Below are 18,825 nucleotides of genomic sequence, written 5' to 3' on the forward strand. Positions count from 1 at the left end.
ACACATGGAATTCTTTGCTTCTGGAAAGTTACTTTTCAGATGGAGGATGGATGGCAGAAAATGACCTGTGGTTGATATGCATGGTAGTAGTGGGTCAGGACATCATTTGACCAAGTGTGGTATCACAGTGCCCTGGCAAAGCTGAAGTCAATGGGCATCAAAGAGAACACACTCCACTAGTTGTGGTCACTGGAGGTCAATCATCTCATTTTCAAGATATCGTCAAAGAACAGGGCAGTTTCCTATGGCTGCCATCTTCAGCTGCTTCATTAATACATTCCTTCCATCATAAACTCAGAAATGGGTAATCATTGCATAGTGTTTTCTTCATTTGCAACTCTTCTGCAAATGAAGCAGCCCACGCTTGTATGCACCAAAGCTGTGCAACGTTTACACACTGGCTGATAAGTGAAAAATAACCCCTGTGTCACAAAATTGACCTCTCCAAGAGAGAGTCTGATTGCCTATTCTTGACATTTAATGGCATCTCAATTGCCAAGATCTCCAGCAACAGTATCCTGGGGTCACTGTTTATCAGAAACTCAATTGGACAAGACACTTAAACATTGTGACTGCAAGATTAATGAGTGACTCTCCACAAGGCCTTTACAACAGCTACAGGGATCAAATGAAGAAATGGTCTTCACTGGCCTAGATCAGTGCAGTGCCAAGAACTCCCAAAAAGCTCAACATCAACAGGACTAAGGCAATGCACTTGAATGGTAAATAAATCACCATTGTAAACACCACTTCCTTCCACCACTTTTGGATGGAGTTTACAGTGGATGTCAATTGCAAAATACACAGCAGTTACTCACCCAGCCTTCTCTGACAGCACTTTCTAAGCATGTGACCTATTCCACCAATAAGGATAAGGGCAGAATATGTAGGGAAACTTGCAGAAAACATGCAGGTTTCCCTTGAACTCATTTATCATCAAGACTATGGCAGGGCTTTCATTGTTTTTGGGTCCAAACGGCAGGTCTATCTCCAACGGCTCTAAGAGAGCACCTTCTTAATGAGGGCGGCAAAGGTTCAAGAAGGCAGCTCACCACTAGCTTTGCAAGGGCAATTAATGACGGGTAATAAGAGCTGGCCTTGCTAGCAACATCCAGATTTTGAAAGTAAGTAAAATATATTTTAAAAAAAGTTCCACTGAGTAAGAACTGGATGAAGAACACGCTGTACAGCTGCATTATGTTGTACATTTGAGGACCAACCTCTTTCCTGATGTGCTCTCAGAATAAATCCTAATTTATCATGTTGCAGTGCCAGCTGCCACTTGCTGACTTTTAGTACAACCAGTTTGTACGAGTCCAGTGGGGGATGAAGACTCATAAGATCAGTGTAGTGAGAGTGATGAATTTTATCTTGCTTTTGACTTGTGGAGGTTACCGAGGTCTGTCTCAATGATAACAGCATGAACACTGAAAATAGTAGGCACCTGAGGAGAATCATTTGTTGAAAGCTGTTTTGCAGAGGTCTGCTCAATAGCATCTATGGCTAAAATTCTTATTTTGCTGAGGTACATAATTAGTTTTTGTTTTCCAGTCAGAGATAATGTAAAACTTTAAAAGCTTAATCTGGATACAAATTAAACACAATTCGGGAAAACATAAAGTCAAAATTTCCCTCCTCCATATGCAAAATGTCCTTGTGTATTCTGCTGTGCCCTCACTAAAAATACAGAGGAAGCCAGCGTAAATCCATTGGGACTCAGTTGTACTTGGGCTTTCTTTTGGATGAGCTCGTTGGTCTGTGTGTGTATGTGTTGTCCAGTGCTAATGAAATTATACACAACCATCAGGTCTATTTGTTCTTCTTTTCACTAAAAGATCTGGAAGGGGGGGCATTCCAAGAAGTGATAGTAAATGGTGGCTAGGCAGGAAAGATGGTAGAGACTGTAGGTCTGGCGGAAGTGATGGCAGAATAATTGGAAGTGATTGCTGACAGCAATTAAGTTCAAATTCAAATTTGAACAATAATGACCTACTTTCTTTGACTGGGGACCGGGAGAAAATTCTACTTTGTGGTTGCAACCTTCAGTTGTTTAAGACCTGATTCATGGTGTGCCCTGACAATAGATTTGATCTACTCAACTTGGCTCAGGGAAAACCAGTCTTACAACATATGCCCTCAATTAGCACTGGGTTCCTTATTTCTTTGTTGAAAGGTGCAGCTAGTTCATTTTAATCTTTTGACCTTTACCAAGCTAGTGCTGAGATTGCACTTCATGCCAGACAGACCTGTAACTTAGGAGGCTGTTATTGCTCATAAAAAATGGGTGTTATACAGTTGACTCTCTATTGTAGGGTTCAGAAATCCATGTAGCACCCTACTTTCTTTATGTTGAAGCTTTACCAGAGCTTTATGATTCAGGTCATTATTTTGTCACACCGGGATGTATAAATAGAAATACTACTTCCATGCATTCGATTCACCAGCAATGCTCATGGAAACTTTTCTTCCAAAGTAAAGTATCGCTGAAAACTAACACAGAACTTGTATCATCTTTGCCCATCAGTTCTGCGTCATTTTGGTTTGCCCACTAATGATATCTGACCAAAACATGCAAATTTGGAATTATGGGAACAAGGTGATATTAAGTTTTTAGGAAATAGAAATGACTTGGTGATAACAAAGTTTAACAATTATTGGTGACACTTGAATTCATAATTATGTTCAAAATGGGATTTTTATAAATAAGAAGTGCATAGGTTTAGAATACGTTCTTTGCATAAAATAGTAGGTAAATTATCTCTGTGGTAATTTTTTATAATATATTTTAACAGCTTTGACTATAATCCATGCATAATTATACCTCTGTTTATTTTTATGCCAAATTTAGTGTAAATAAGCATTGAACAGTGTGCTAACTAACAGTGTAGCAATGCACAAATATAACAATAGTGTCTTGAAAGAAAACCAGGTTTCTGAATTATGAGGAACATATTTTTGTTCTGTGGTTGCACATATTGATAAACATAGTTCCAGTTACTCCAAGTAGCATTGTAGACAATGCTTGAAAGTAAAATATTCTACCATTGCAAGTTGCATTTGGAATGTGGTATGCTTTTTTCTCCCCATGATATGGATGGAAAGCAAAATAGATGTTAGCTCTGCTTCTGATTTGCAGAGTAATCATGTCATAACCTGCAAGATAGGCTATGAAAAGTATAGCAATAAAATGTTTCTTTTCAAACAGCAAAGTTCACATTCTAATTTTTCATAAGTAAAGCATCAAAAGTATGATACAATATTAAATAGCTTTTCCAGACATTATTGCTTTTAAATAATTGCACTGGATAAAACTTGCATTCTTTTGAAAGACCTCATCATAGATTTACATACATTGACAATAAAGGACTCATAAATATGTACATTTGCTTTAATGCATCATCTTTAATTTCTCTTCATAAATCTCTGGAGTTTATGCAAACTTCAGTGCTTTGTTTCTTTACCAATTAAACACAGTAAATTGGAGCTGGCAACTGTGTATCTAACGTTTGCTAGAAAACACAAATAGATAAGATTTTCGGCTCTCTTAAATTTCAGCAACAATTTCCCTCCATCTACAAAAATAAATGATAATCCAGACCAGTTCTATTAACTTATTAGATAGCACATTATGTTGGAAGACATTCCCTTTGGTGCCGACTTAGAATAGAATCAGTCCAGACTGACAGGTTAACAGTATTGTTCTCTCTGAAAGATACATATCCTAAGGGATGGGTTTCCTGCACTATTCGTACTGGTTTCTGGCACCATACCAGACAGCAGATGCAGGGAGGCATTTTACTGAATCCCTACATGCGGAAATACTGGCAGGATTTTTGCTGAAAGCTAAGGTGATGGAAAATTACATACGACTATAGATGAGTATTTATAATATAAACATACATTTTGTTTACAATATATGGCATGTTAATGATATTCTGCAAAGTACCATCCATTTTCCACTACTCCAGATGCACTTCTGCCCAGAGCTGTCAAGTCCTTTGTAAAATAACTCTCCAGAATTTCCAAGTGGTCATATCAAGGTGAAAGTCATTTCCAAGGGCATTGATAGCTCATGGCAAAGCTGCTGCAAAGCCCTTAGCACCCACAGCTTTTCCATAGATTTTTCTTAGTTTTGATGCTCAGCTCTTCAGGAAAGAAGTACGGCATAGCATTTTCATTTTATTAAAGCTGGTTTTGGAGAATTCGCTAGAACCTGATATTCAGAAGAAGTAGAGGACAATCCGCTTGTCTAAGGACTTTGCTCTCAGGGCTCGATTTGTCTAAAAAGGCTCGTATTGGCTTAAAGTAGCCAATTGACTCACACACAACTATCACCCGGCAAGCACCAAGATAACCTATGGATATTCATAGCAATATAAATCATGACAATTCTTCTGCACCTACCTTGGATTTTACTAATGGAATTTGAAACTAATCCCTCTACCTTGGACTTGCTCAAGCCCCTATCCAATTTTTCTAGAAGGTGCATAATTGCCCCCTGTCCACTTTGGTAAATCTAGGTATAATTTTTTTGAAGTTTTTTTATGCTGGTATTGAGGTTCTTTTCCATTAAGGCAGTCAGTACCACTATGGTAGATATGTACATCCCAGTTGGTATAGTAATTATAGATGCTTTCATACCTCTAATTAGTAGGGTAAGTAGTATGGATGGAACTAAGTCACTAAGCATTCTGCATTGAAGGGAAACAATTGTTAACTGCCAGCTGTGGCTGCCCTCTACATGCATCAAGAAACATACCACCTGATAACACATCATTTACAAATGTATACATATCACACTATTTTCCCTCAAAAACTCAGAACAACAACTATTGGCATGTTATATCTTTCAAATGAATTTATAAAATTTAACTAATTATTTACAAAGACAGATATATAAATTTCTTAAATTTAATTAAACATGAAGGAACTCAGATGGTGGTCCTCTCAACTCAAAGCTCAGCTCTACAAATTAAAGTCAGCATGTTTAGAGTTATCTTCTAACGACACTGATAAATCCCAATGGATCGTTTCTCCAATAAACTTCATATGTATCTAATTTTGCATCCTGCACGTCGAATATGCATAATAATGATACAATACAAGGCACAATTTTCTAAGTGTCAATTGTAACCCCAACCATGTCAATATAGCCATTCACCAACATTGTGCCAAGCTTCTCATGTTTTGCTTTATTGTGTGTTGCCTTTGCAGAACTTTTCACCATGGATTACCTCTGCCCAAATTTGTCATTGCTGTTGTACAGCGGTCTTTGTTTAAGTTACTGCCCTGTAGTGAAGTAAGCAACTTTATAGCTCTTGCTGGTTGACACTTATTCAGTTAACACTGACAAAACGACACATTTGTCTTGAAAGTTTCAGCCCAATCGATATTCCCAATGATAGGGAGAGCGAGTACGTGATGTATGAGGCAAACTTTTCCTTTTCCTGATTTTTTTAGGACTCTTTGTGTTTCCAGTGCATCTCCACGCGATCCTAAATGCTCCTTCCAGCCTTTGAGTTTCCAACACACATGCTGTAATGGAACAGATCGCAAGGTACCAACCAGCATGATCATGCATTCTCATCATGGCATTCTCGACTGATAAATTAATGTACCATCATTAACACTCTATTTAGTCATACATAGAAAGAGGAAGGCAATATTGTTATTGGTGGAGGAAGAATAGGCTTGAGGGATGTTATACTTATAAATGTACTCCAGTCATTTCTCCTCCCTCACACTATCTTGCTTAAACAGCAATTCCAAAAGACATTGCAATGTAGCAATGATTGATGGCTCTGAATTTCTAGAAACACTGAGATGGTTGGGTAGCAACTGTGGGAAGGGAAACGGGGCCAATGTTTCGGGTTGAAGTCCCTTTGTTCTGACTTCTGATAAATGAGGGAACGTGATTGGTGGGATTGCTGTGAGAGTTAGCATAGACTTGCTGGGCCAAATAGCTTCATTTATGTTATACAGAGAATGAATGAATGATTTCTGATTCTTCCTGCATTAAGTCCCAATATACCATCTTCACGCACATTATTAACATTGGGTGTTCGTAGCAAGCTACCGCACGTCCTTGTGAAGATAAATGCTGCAAACTGTGTCACAGTAACTAATAGGACACAAAATTCACTCTGGTTCACCCTCAGCCCATTGCTAGAGGGAGGTGGAAATCACTGGCCATGGAACCAGTATTCCAGCCTGGAAAAGAGTGGTGGAGAGCAGATGGTGCAGGAAGGGCAAAGTTTGCTGTTGAATAGTCAGGGATAAAGTTGCAGAGCAAAAGTGTTCCAGAGAAGATGATAACCCTGAAAATCCCCGGAGAAGATATATTCTCCAACAATGAATCACAGAGTCTTGATGCTCCACCTTCTGAAGTAGCAGAAAAAGTACTCAGCAGGAATAGACAATCGACAATAGACAATAGGTGCAGGAGTAGGCCATTCGGCCCTTCGAGCCAGCACCACCATTCACTGTGATCATGGCTGATCATCCACAATCAGTATCCTGTTCCTGCCTTCTCCCCATATCCCTTCTCTCCGCTATCTTTAAGAGCTCTATCTAACTCTTTTTTGTAAGAATCCAGAGAATTGGCCTCCACTGCCTTCTGAGGCAGAGCATTCCACAGATCCACAACCCTCTGGGTGAAAAACTTTTTCTCAGCTTCATTCTAAATGGTCTACCCTTTATTCTTAAACTGTGGCCTCTGGTTCTGGACTCCCCCAACATCGGGAACATGTTTCCTGCCTCTAGCGTGTCCAATCCCTTAATAATCTTACATGTTTCAATCAGATCCCCTCTCATCCTTCTAAATTCCAATGTATACAAGCCCAGTCGCTCCATTCTTTCAACATATGACAGTCCCGCCATCCCTGGAATTAACCCAGTGAACTTTCCATTACTGATGTTGTTCAGCATGTTCTGTCCCTTTAAATTGGTACCGCCGTCAAAATGGTGCTGTGGGTTATGAGTCTATCTTTTCCAGTGGTGACCTCCCAACTGTAGGTAGCAAAACTGGGAGCATGCCCAGAATAAACAAATGAGACTGACCTGGAAAATGCATAAAGGTCACAGCAGAGTCTTGCTGGCAGGTAGAAGACCTGCTCCAAGTGGGAGTCCTGCTGCTCCAGAAAACCTGGATGTGGGTCTTGTCACAATTGTGAAAGGCCAGACGTCCACAGCAAGCTACTTCTAATTCAGTACTACTTGGCAGTAAATTATCCTCTCACCATGAAAAGCCACATGAATGACTAGTGTAGGAAGTGGAAATGTTGTATCCCTCTTCCAAAACCGAGGTTAAGAGTATCTTAATCTCTATCATGTGCCTGATCTCTACTATATCTAGAGTCTGAGGGCTGAAATCCTGAAGTTGTGTGAGAAGTGGAAAATGTTTAGATCTTAACAGACCGCTCGTGCATTCATATGCTTAAAATTACCCAGAGTGAAAAAAGAACACTTCTTTTGTCAGACGAAGGATAAAAAACAGATCTCTTTGAAAGTGTGGAAATGCCTTAACAGATGGCTATTTCATGTTGAAAATCCAGGAGTAAACTGAACTAAACACTTGTGTCAATACTTTGGGTGCCACAAATATTTTTCTGCTGAGCAAACACATTTTGATGTGTTGAGAGTTGCCACTATAAAAATACTCAACTGTTTATACTGGAAGGAATATGCTGTAATGTAGTAAAGGTTTATGTACATTAGATCAAGAGCTGAAATAAGGAAATGGAAATCCAAACATCTGACAACAATATATGAATCCAGTGAACTGCAAGGTCAGAAAAGCTCTTTTAAGAAATGGCTAATTAAAACAGTTAAATGGGTGGTTCCTGTGTTACACTTCCATGAGTGAGGGCTTGCAATCATCTAAATAGATTATTTAATTACTGACTTTTCCAACAGTTAAATATGTAGGGTTGTAGTTACCTCACAATCTCCACTATTATTTCTCTCTGAAGAAGTTGAATGATGTAAGACTTAATTTTCCCTTTATATTATATAAATATTTCTCAGGCTTCCAGCCGGGTATGGATATTGATTATAACCGACGTTTTGGTGACAAACTACGCCATCTTCATCAGGGATGATGCCTGGGCTTTGTCATACCGCCAGATTAGACATGCCCAGGCATCATCCCTGATGAAGGTATTGGAGTTTCTCATTGAAATGTCGGTCATAATCGATACTTGTACCTGGCTGGAAGCCCAAGAAGAGTTTATTCATCGTATACGCTGGGAAGTACCAAACCCTTTACGTTGCTCGAAAAGAAATCATTGGATTAGTTTAACTTGCCTAGTGACAAGATAGAACAGGAATGGAGAGAGGATACAACCTTTCTTTGAGGGATTATGTATTTATTTTAGGTGAATGGAACATTTAACATTTCTACCATCATTCCACAGTCCCACATCACAAGTAGCATGGGCCAAATATAAATAAATTAACTCACTGCTGAAAAATTTTAAAAATTTGCATAGGCCATACACTTTCTGTAAATAAACATTATGCACTTTCATGTCATATGTAAAATAGAATTTACGAGTATTTATACAGATATATTCATTTATATGTTTGCATATGCACGAGCATATGTGTGTGTGCGTGTGAAGTAATGCTGATCTCATTGTCACGTTAAGGATGAGTGGAATTTACATAATGTGCATGAGTTTTAGTGAAAGGATAAATCTGATGTTGACAGCTTGCCATTCTGAACTTGGAAAATATCATACTTCTCTGGGACCAAAGGCTTGTAGGGTTACACTTAATTTTGTACAAAATGAACATTTTTTTTCCATCTGAGAATATCAGAGAAATAACCTAAAGGGCATGTAGCTGTTTGGCAGCTGATGCCTAAGTGCAGCTTTAAGAGAATTCATCTCGTTAAAATTACTTTTTTTGAAGCAGATGATCTGAAGCAGGAGATGGAGGTGGCTAAGCAGTCAATGGTATTTCCGCTATGTGGTGAATGACTACTTGATAGCTCACCAAAATTACTGATCTCATCGGTTAAAGCAATGTCAAAAGGAGTTGTTTTTGCATTCTTCCTTGAGAAACAAATATCCTCACAAATTTGAATGTTGACAGGAGCAACGCACAAAAGAGCTGGAGGAACTCAGCAGGTCGGACAGCGACTATGGAGGGAAATGGACAAGCAATGTTTTGGGTCAAGACCCTTCATCAGGATTGGAAAGAAAGAGGAGAGAAGGCCAGTCTAAAAAGGTGGAGGGAAACGGGTGGAGCAAAAGCTGGCAAAATGATAGAAGGAACCAACTGTGGGAGTTGACAGGCAGGAGAGGGAGGGAATGATGTAAGAAGCTGTGAAATGATAGGTGAAAGTGACCAAGGGATAATGAAGAGGGAATCTGATAGGCGAGGGCAGTAGACAATGGAGTGAAAGGAGATGGTGAGGGGAGCAAGTGGGTGGTAAGTGTGCGTGATGGGCAGATGGAGAGGATAACGTGGGGAAAGAGACAGTGTGAAGGGAGTCAGTGAGATCAGAAAAATGAAAATGATCACCGGAGAGTAGTTACTGGAAATTAGAGAAAACAACATTCGTGCCACCAGATTGAAGACTACCAAAGAGGAATGTAAGGTGTTGTTTCTCTAATCTTTGTTAACCCTAATTTGGCCACAGAGGAGGCCATAGGCAAATGTGTTGTTTTATCAGACTGTGGGGTCTCAAACTCTTCACATCCTGGATAAAAAAGATGTGGCGATTACTAAGTACGTAACTTCTAGTGAGACATTCAGTATATTTTACTTCACTTTGGTGTCAGCTTTGACTCTGTAGTAGAAATCTCATCTGGATTAAAATGCTGCTCTGCAGACTCAAACACACCATCTTGGTTGACACTTCAGTGTAACATTGAAGGATTGCGGCAAAAGAACACTTGGACCTGTAAAACGCTTTTGACAACAAGGAGTCCCAAGGAGTTTCAAAGATACATTATCAGAAATAACTTGATACTGAAAAAGTTAGGTGATGTTAGTACATGTCACAGAACACTGGGTAAGCAACTTATGCTTGGAGGAATGCCTTAGAAAAGAGTTGGGGACGAGCAGGTAGAATTACAGAGGGATAGCCAGATTGTAATTTCAGAGAAACTGATCTATACTTGTCAGTGATAAACTAAAGAATTTCATAGATACACGTGCATCCTGGGTTGGAGAAAAACAATGATATTTGAGGATGGTAGAGTTTAATATGCTTTCCAGTTTATAGAGTGACAGATATTTGGGAGTGTATAGATAAGAAGACACAAATATTTCTATCTTCTTTCACAAATGCCACAGTGTTAACCAACAAATCAGGTTGAGTAGTAAGGAGAAACTTCTATACGTATGGTGGCCAGAAAGTAGAATTCATTACCGCCAATAGTTGTTAAGGCAAATAGCTTCAGTGATTTCAGAAAGAAAGTGGATAAGTGTATGACAGAAAAGGAAATAGTTATATTGAAAGATTGAGATGAAATAGATTGAATAAGCACAGAGATGGATAAGTATCAGCACAGTTGAGTAATATAATCTGTTTCTCTGTAGTATGTTACACACTTCTATGTAAGAGAGAAATAAGGGAGAACAAGATGAAGGAAATGTTAAAGTACAAAGATAAGATCTTTATTTTCAAGATGATATCACTTGAGGGATAGTTTAGGCCAGTGAACATGGATGTAATGCATTGCAGAAACTGGTATGAATTAAGATAGGAACATCTAAAGCAGATGTCAAATTAGATCATTTGACCCTCGTGCCTGCTCCTCCATCAACAAACAGCATGCTCCTGCGTTAATGCTATATCTCTGGATTCCCTTAATGTCTAAAAATATCTATGAATCTCTTTAATTATTCTCAGCGACTGAGCCACAACAATCCTCTTGGAAAATCATTCCAAAGATTTGTTACACAATGGCTGAAGAAACTTCTTCCCATTTCTCTCCTAAATAAGCAATCCCTTATTTTGAGGCTCTGATCTGGTTGTAAACGTCTCAGCTAAGAAAAACATCAGTCCTGCATCTAACTTGTCAAGCCTACTAAAATTTGTATGTGCATCAATGAAGATACAGATAGCAGAGCTTAGGCTATAGAAGCAGTGAGAATAGCCTGGATATTCAATAGCTGGAAGTTGTTGTACATATTGGTACCAATGACATAGGTAGGAAAATGGAGAGGTCCTGAAGATAGAATATAGGGATTTAGGTAGAAAGCTGAAAACCAGGCCCTTCAGGGAAGTAATCTCTGGATTGTTGCCTGTGTCACATGCCAGTGAGCGTAAGAATAGGATGACCTGGCAGATGAATGCTTGGCTGAAGAATTGACGCAGAGGGCAGGTTTTCAGATTTCTTGATCATTGAGATCTCTTTTGGAAAAGGTATGACCGCCACAAGAAATATGGGTTACACCTGAACCTGAGGGGGACCAATATCCTTGTGGGGAAAGTTTAAACTAATTTGGCAAGGGGGTGGCAGCCAGAGTGACAAGGCTGAGGATGGGACAGATGGTGTACAACTAGATGCAGTGTGCAGGGAGACCGCAAGGAAGGACAGGCAGATGGTAGGGCAAAATTGCAGATCAGTGGGATGAGATAAAGGATATCAGGGGGCCAAAATTGGAAAGATTGATTAATACAGGACTGAAAATGGTATAATTGAATGCACACAGTATATGGAATTAAGGTAGAGGATCTTGTAGCACCGCTAGGTATGATGTTGAGGGCATTGTTGAGTCATGTTGAAAGAAAATCATAGTTGGGAGCTTAACATCCAAGGTTACACATTATATCGAAAGGATAGGCAGGTAAGCAGAGAGGGTGGGGTGGCTCTGTTGTTAAAAAATGGGAACAAATCCTGAGAAAGAGTTGATACAACAGCAGAAGATATAAAATCTCTGTGGACAGAGTTAAGAAACTGCAGGGGTAAAAAGTTCCCGCTGGGAGTTATATGTCGGCATCCGAATAGTAGCCCTGGCATGCGCTACAACAAGAGATCGAAAAAGCATGTAAAAAGGGCAATGTTGTAATAGTCCTGGGGGATTTCAATATGCAGGTAGATTGGTAAAATCAGGTTGGTGCTGGTTCCCAAGACGGAATTTGACAAGGTGTGACACATAAGACTACTTAACAAAACAAGAGCCCATGGTAATACCGGAAAGACACTAGCATGGATGGATGATTGTTTGGCAGGCAGGAGGCAAAGTGTCAAAATAACGGGGGCCTTTCCTGGTTGGCTGCTGATGACTAGCCATGTTCCACAGATGTTGGTGTTGGGACCACTTCTGTTCACATTATATGTCAATGGTTTGGATGAAGGACTTTGTGGCCAAGTTTGCAGAAGACATGAAGATAAATGGAGGGGCAGGTAGTATTGAGGAAATAGGGTGTCTACAGGAGGACTTTGACAGATTAGGGGAATAGGCAACGAAGTGGCAGATGGAATATGGTATAGGGAAGTGCATGGTCATGTACTTTGGTAGAAAGAATAAAGGCATAGACTATTTTTCAAATACAGAGAAAATTCAAAAGCAGAGGTGCAAAAGGACTTGGGAGTCCTCATGCAAGATTCCCTAAAGGTTAACTTGCTAGTTGAATTGGGGTAAAGAAGGCATATACAATGTTAGCATTCATTTTGAGAGGACTAGAATACAAAAGTAAGGATTTTATGCTGAGACTTTATAAAGCATTGGTCAGTCTGCACTTGGAGTGTTGTGAGCAGTTTTGGGCCCCTTATCTAAGAAAAGATGTGCCTGACATTGGAGAGGGTTCAGAGGAGGTTCACGAGAATTATCCCAAGAAAGAACAGATTAAAATATGACGAGTGTTTGAATCCTCTGGGTCTGTACTCACTAGAGTTTAGAAGAATAAGGTAGGTCTCATTGGGAGGCCTAGATGGAATAGATGTGGAGAGAATGCTTCCTATAATGGGGAAGCCTAGGATCAGAAGGCACAGCTGAATGATGTATTGGTATTACAGATGACTAAAGACCCTATAGGTGAATGAGAGAGGATCTGGACAAGTTAGAGCCTATGGTATTATAGGAAACTAACATAACAGAAAATTCGCTGACTGGCGGGAAGAAAAGAATGCAAAGCGGGTGTTTCTGTTGCTGCGTGAGTGAAGTCACTGGAGAAAAGCACTAGTAGTTATGAAGCAGCCTCTTTGTTTGACAAAGCAAGGTACAGCAGGCATCATACTGAGACGCTTTGAATGGAAAAGTCTAGCTGGCCGAACATGGGGCTTGATCTTTATGTGCTAAACATCAAAGGACAATTCCATATTTACAACACATTAACAATGCTTTTTTTCAAATGCACAAGCCTCACACCTCCCAATTCTCACCCACACCACAGACATCCAATTGAGTTTTAATCAGCATTGTCTGGTCTGTGATTCATGACATTTAGGAGCGTAACGTTCAGAGCTGCATGTCGAAGTTTCCAATCTCAAAGTGCACTTATTATCGAAGAATGTTAAATGTTTTTTACGGAGACGTGGCTAAACAGTGATGTCCCAAACAACGTGGCGGAACTGGAAGGGCGCACGGTCTTCAGGGCTGACACAGCTGCAACAGCGACAGGTAAAAGTAGGGGAGGTGGTTTATGCATCTATGTGAATCGATCATGGTGTTCTAACTCTACCATCGCTGACACTTATTGCTCTGCTGATCTGGAATACCTGATTATTAAGTGCAGACCTTTTTATCAACCTCGAGAGTTTACATGTATCATTGCTGTCGCAGTTTATGTACCACCAGATGCTAATGCTACATTAGTCATGAAAGACCTCAGTGCCGCTATTAGCAAGCTGCAGACATTGCATCCAGATGGAGCCTTTATTGTCGTTGGGGACTTTAATCATTGTAACCTACGTAGCGTGCTTCCAAGATTTTACCAAAATGTATCATGCACCATAAGGGGTAATAAGACCTTAGATCATGTCTACACAAATGTGGCTGACGCTTACAAAGCCACTACCCTCCCCCACCTGGGACAGTTCGACCATCTTTCATTGTTTCTGCTTCCCAAGTATAGCCCGGTCATTAAACATGTGAAACCCACAATGAAGACTATTAAGATCTTGCTGGAGGGTGCTGACTCTGCTCTTCAGCACCAATTCCAGCACACAGACTGGAGCGCGTTTGCTGCCCATGCCACCACAGACTCTCAGATTGACATTGGTTTATATACCAACTCTGTCCTTGAGCACATCAACATGTGTGTAGATAGAGTGACATCACGAAAACAAATAAAAGTTTTCCCCAATCAGAAACCATGGATGAACAGAGAAGTTCGCCTCCTGCTCAAAGCCAGAGATTCAGCCTTCAGGTCTGGAGACCGGGAGGCTTACAGCTCAGCCAGGGCCAACCTGAGGAGGGGAATCTCTCAGGCTAAACAGATACACAAACAGAGAATCGAGGAGCATTTCAACTCCTCGGACCCCCGGCGCATGTAGCATGGCATACAGGTCATTACAGACTTCAAACCACCTAGTACTGTGCCCCCTTCCAGCTCTGCTTCCCTCCCAGATGAGCTCAATTACTCCTACGCTCGCTTTGACTGAGAGAACAAGGAGGTCACCCTCAAAGCGTATCTCCCATCTGGTGAACTGCCTCTCCTACTTTCCAGGTCAACAGAGGACGCCATCTCCACGGCACTTCACTCTGCCCTGACCCACCTGGACAGCCCTAACTCTTACGTCAGAATGCTGTTCATTGACTTTAGTTCGGCATTCAATACTGTGATCCCCTCCAAGCTGATCACCAAACTTCGCCAGCTTGGTATCAACTCATCCCTCTTCAATTGGACCTTGGACTTTCTGACTAACAGACCCCAATCAGTTAAGTTAGACAATCTCTCCTCCTTCACTCTCACCCTGAACACTGGTGTGCCTCAAGGCTGTGTGCTGAGCCGTCTTCTGTCCTCCCTTTTCACCTATGACTGCGTTCCTGTATGTGGTTCTAACTCATTAATCAAGTTCGCAGATGACACCACGGTGGTTGGCCTGATCAGAGGGGATGACGAGAGCCTACAGGGACGAGGTCCAGCACCTGGCCGTGTGGTGTGCCAACCACAACCTGGCCCTTGACACCCAGAAGACCAAGGAGATCATTGTGGACTTCAGGCATGCTAGGCGCCACACTCACGTCCCCATCTACATCAACAGAGCTGTAGTGGAGCGTGTATCAAGCTTCAAATTCATTGGTGTCCACATTTCCAAGGATCTCACCTGTCCCTGAACTCCTCAGTCCTGATCAAAAAGGTGCAACAACACCTTTATTTCCTGTGGAGCATCAAGAAAGCTCACCTCTGTCCCAGGATACTGATAGACATTTACCGCTGTACCATTGAGAGCATACTCTTGGGGACTTCCGGTAGCGCTCATGGAGTGAAGTCGCGTTCTTGACTCGCTCCATTACCTCTGAGTTTTTTTTCTATGATCAGCTATAAATTAACCATTAAGGTATCAACTCTTACAATACTTTGAATTAAATTGAACTCTCCGATAACTGGATGCATCTTAGATCTGCTATGTCTAAGAACGGGAAAAACGGCAAGGATGGTAAACCTCCGGTTAAACCGAAAGGCATGGATTTTCCTTCGACTGAATCACCGGTGACTTTGAAAGCTATATCGGAGTTAATTCAGAGGGAAATTTCAACCTCTGTTATGGAGATGATTCGTACGGAAATTGCAGTCTCTGTTAAGGACCTGATTCATACAGAAATCTCAATTAATCTCCAGAAAATTGCCGATTCAACCGATAAGATGCAAACATCTATTGCGGAACATCAGTCGGCTATATCTGATCTTCAAAAATCCACGCAACAAAGTGAGCTTAAGATGGGGAAAATCGAGAGCATACTCACCAACTGCATCTCAGTGTGGTATGGCAATTGTCCCCTATCGGACCGCAAAGCACTCCAGCAGGTGATGAAAACTGCCCAGCGGATCATCAATTCACTTCGGACCTGAATTTTGCTGCTGAAGAAGCCGTTCTTGACCTCTCCAATTCGGTACCGCGTTTACAGCTATCCACCCTCACTCTCAGGCCAACTGGATGGCATTGGAATTCCACTGTCCTGTCTTCTCCCCTCTGAATCGTTCACTCCAACCAGCATGGTCCCCACTCCAAGTATACCAATTTAGCAGTGCACCAGCAGGGAACATCCCTCAAATTTGCTTTGCCTTTGCTCAGTTTTTCATTGCTTGCGGTGATAGTTTACCACAATTTACTTTTTAAAAAGTGTTAATAATGCTTTTAATCAAATTCTTTTGCTTTCAAACTAACAGTTAGCTGCCACACATCTTTTGGAATTCCATCTTAAGTGAGTTTATTTTAAATTAAATTTCAAATTAGATCTACAATTTATATTCAGATTTGAAGGTTGGTGGCTGAAGTCATTTGCTAAATGTAAGTGTACTAAACCCAAACATCACCCCAACTGTTTTCTGTTTGGCTACCAATGACTAGTGGTGTCTAGTAGGGGTCGTGTTGGGTCCACTACCCTCCACGTTATACTTCAATAGTCTGGATGAGAAAATTGTTGGCTTTGTGGCCAAATTTGTGAATGATACGAAGATAGGTGGAGGGGCAGGTAGTGTTGAGGAAGCAGGGAGTCTGCAGAATGACTTAGACAGATTAGGAGAATGGGCAAAGAAGTGGCAGGTGGAATACATTTTACAAGTGTAGGGTCATGCACTTTGGTAGAAGAAATAAAGACACAGACTGTTTTCTAAATGGGGAGAAAACTCAAAAATCAAAGATGTAAAAGCACTTAGGAGATGTCGTGCAGGTTTCCTATAAGTTAACTTAAAGATTGTATTGGTAGTTAGGAAGGCAAACACAATATTACCGTTTATTATGAGAGGACTAACATATAAAAGCAAAGATGTAATGCTAGTGTTTTATAAGGTATTGGTCAGAGCAATTTGGAGTATTGTGGGCCCCATATCTAAGGAAGGATCCGGGGAGGTTTACGACAATGATCGCTAGAATGAAATGGTTAACATATGAGGAATAAGTTCAGGCTCTGAGCTTGTACTTGCTGGAGTTTAGAAGAGTGAGTGTTTGGGGGGGGCGGGGGAAGAGGGTGTTGGGTGATGTTTTGTATCTTCATAACATTAACTTAATCCAAAGGACCACACAGGATTCCAAAACATTGGTTTGACTTCATCTTCGGTAGTCGTCTGGATGATAAAATTGTTGGCTTTGTGGCCAACTTTGTGAATGATATGGAGATAGATGAGGCATGCATGTATCATGTGGCAGCATGATGATGTATGCAATTAGCATGTTTTTAAAACATATCCAGTAATGAATTATTTAAACAAACAAGAATGATTAATCAAACAATATACATACACGATCACTCAAATATTATTGAAGTATTTAATAAATACACAACAGGTGGGTGTGGGATCTCATTGAAACGTATCAGATATTAAAAGGCCTCAACAGAGTAGAAGTGGAGAGAATGATTCCAATAATGGGAGACTCTCGAACTAGAGGACACTGCTTCAGAAATGCCCCTTTAGAACGGAGATGAGGCGGAATATCTTTGGTCAGTGGGTAGTGAATCTGTCGAATCCATTGCCACAGACTGCTGTGGTGGACAATTCATAGGGTATACTTAAAGTGGACGTTTATAGATTCTCGATTATTCTTTGCTAATTGAAGGTTACGGGCAGAAGGCAGGACAATGAGGTTCAAAGGGAAATTGTATCAGCCAAGATCAAATGGCCTAATTCTGCTCCTATGCCTTATTTATGGTGAGCTCATAAAATGAGGAACTCATATGATGAAGAAAACATGAACATAAGCTGTCAGTTACTGGATCTGCAGGCTGCACATGGCACTTTTATCTGCTCTGATTTTGTGGATGGTAAGTCTGAGAGTGCATTCATTTACGGCTAAAACAAAAAGTGATAATAGAACTATTACAGGAAGTAAAAGTAATACAGGAAATGTTAATTATATGCAATTCTTTTAATATATATTGGATAGATTTAATTGCATTTGAGATGTTAATGGTAAAAAGTACTAAGATTATTGCTAAAGAACCTTCTGAGTATTATTTCTAGTGAACAAAAAACTAAACAACAGTGCCTAATCTAATGACATAATAATGTACAAGGTTATAAAGAAAGGTTTCTAGTGATTACCATTGATGAGTTAGTAATCAGGAATGCAACATTTAGCTGAGAAAATAATTTGCCCATCACTCAATATACTTCAATATTAAGCCCACTTCATGGTATTTATGTTAAAAGCACTCTTAAACATGGGAGGGTTCTCTGATAAAAGAATGCTTACAAGAAGATAGTTGCTCCGCATAAACTTTTTTTCAGACGTCAGTTTTTTCTTAAAAGAAGTAGAAACATTTTTGAACAAAGAACATGTATCGTCTGTACATAGGTGGATTTTGCAGCCAGACAGCTTTAAACAAACAAGACAAAACAAAAAAAAACTGGTCATTACATTGATTTTTGTGCCAAATATAGTTTTTGCCATCATAAATCTCAAGTTGACATCTGCACAAAGCTTTTCCACCTAAACACTGCCAAGTAAGGGTGTTTATTCACAGATTGGCTGATAGTTTCTATAGCAACCAATGCCACAATTAGACAAGTACAATCCTGCATTCAAACATGCACACAATTCATTATCTCAGCAGCTATTGTTGACAAAAAGGTATTAGGAAAAATATTAATAAAAAGGGAAAATAACTCCACTATCTATAATAAAATAAATTACAGGAACTATTGAATCAGTGTCCCGATTCATGTTTCAGCCTGTAAAATGGAACTTCACAACCCAAGAG

Source organism: Mobula hypostoma, chromosome 15 (genome assembly GCF_963921235.1).
Source record: "Mobula hypostoma chromosome 15, sMobHyp1.1, whole genome shotgun sequence".
Classification (NCBI taxonomy): Eukaryota; Metazoa; Chordata; class Chondrichthyes; order Myliobatiformes; family Myliobatidae; genus Mobula; species Mobula hypostoma.